We start from the raw sequence: 1,730 nt of genomic DNA, 5'->3' as shown, positions 1-1,730 counted from the left end.
TTCTCAGCAACAAATTGTCCCTAGAAATTATTTTAAATGCTAATAACAATACGGGCGTAAACTAAGAAAATAATGAATACAATGTATCATCTTTTTGCATTACTGTTGACAGGCAGAAAGTTAAAAAATTTCATTTGAAAGTATTAAAAAAAAAAAAAAGCTTTGTATGCATCAAAACAGAGATTTAGAGATTGTAGACGTGCTGCACTATTTCACAGCTAACTTACGTTTTTCTGTGTACAGATAGGTAACCATAAGAAATGTCTATGGGATTATCATTATGTCTGTTCTGTTACGTCTAGGCTTTATTTTACGTACCCGTGAGACAACTCAGACGGGAGACTCGGACCTGCTCGGTACTCGGAGATTTCCTCCTGTCACTGTTTCTATATTCCGTACCTCGGATCACTGAGGGAACGGTTAAAAACGGAAGTACTTGTTACAGTTTTAAATTTAACCGCCACTAGCCTGCGCATTCGCCACGCCTCCCTCATGCTGATTGGATAAATGTTATTGAACCATTCCAGGGATTTTACTGTATTTCTTATCGTTTCAAAGGTTTAAACAAACATATTGATACCATGTGGTGATCTTATGTGAGGTAACTGCTACCAAGCTGTTGAATGTAGCTGGGTACTGTAATTGATTCTCTTTCTATTATGATAATTGCATTCTACTAGATACTGTATAGAGAGGTTTGTGGTTGAAAGCGCTGTATGGATGACGAGGTGGCCGAGTGGTTAAGGCGATGGACTGCTAATCCATTGTGCTCTGCACGCGTGGGTTCGAATCCCATCCTCGTCGTACTGTTTTAAACATTATTTTCCTATTTGCAAACTACTCTGAAACATTTACATTCTTTTGCCATGTTTGATTTATACATCTAATGATTTCTGAAAGTGTATATATTTTTTATTTGTGAAAATAACCTCAGCACAGAAATGTGAATTTCAATCTGAGTGCAGGAAGGGACTGCTACTTGACAAAAAAAAATTCTTTTTATACCAGATTCCCGAAATCTACTCACTAAAGCATACTTGCCAACTCTCCCGGAAAGTCTGGGAGACTCCCGAAATTTGGGTCAATCTCCCGGGCAAGCTGGCATTTCTCCCGGATATCACACGCGATTCTCGGTGAATCACGCCATTTTGCAGGGGGCGAGGCCAATCGCGTCATTTTGGCCCCGCCCCCTGCGATGCAAATGACGGGTTCGCTGGGGCCAAAATGACGCGATTTGCCTCGCCCCGCCCCCTCCCGCCCTCCAGTCACGCCCCCTCTCCCGGATGGCAAGTATGCGCTAAAGGGACCATTTATCAGAGTTTTCGCCCCTGTTAAATCCCTGAAAACAACAGTTTTCGGGGATTAACCGCTAAATGTATTATTGTAGCACTGCAGCAGATATCTCAGATATCTGCTGCTTTGCATCTCTTATCGTTTTTCTGAGCACTCCACATAAAGGGACCTATTTATTAAACCTAATTTTCAAGTTGAAGTATTTGCCTAATCTATCAACAGTGCATCGCAGCAGATATCATAGATATCTGTTGCTTTGCACTTTTTTTTCGTAATACATAGCAGTCCCCATTGAAGTCTATGGGGACTGCTATGTACCGCAATTTAACAATGAATGAAAATGGTTTTACATATACGGTAATGTACGCCAGCACAGGCTTCTGCTATTTTTCAGCACTGTTCAGCTCTGCTTCACAGCGCATGTGCACTGTCACACA

General features: G+C 41.3%; 1 non-coding gene across 1 annotated transcript; it reads left to right on the top strand.

The window, feature by feature from the left end:
- Positions 1-722: 722 nt before the first annotated feature.
- On the top strand, positions 723-804 carry TRNAS-GCU (transfer RNA serine (anticodon GCU)). Its single transcript has one exon. It is a non-coding gene; the product is annotated as a tRNA-Ser (tRNA).
- Positions 805-1,730: the final 926 nt, after the last annotated feature.

Source organism: Mixophyes fleayi, unplaced genomic scaffold (assembly GCF_038048845.1).
Source record: "Mixophyes fleayi isolate aMixFle1 unplaced genomic scaffold, aMixFle1.hap1 Scaffold_418, whole genome shotgun sequence".
NCBI lineage: Eukaryota > Metazoa > Chordata > Amphibia > Anura > Limnodynastidae > Mixophyes > Mixophyes fleayi.
This window is presented reverse-complemented; position numbering and strand designations above follow the sequence as displayed.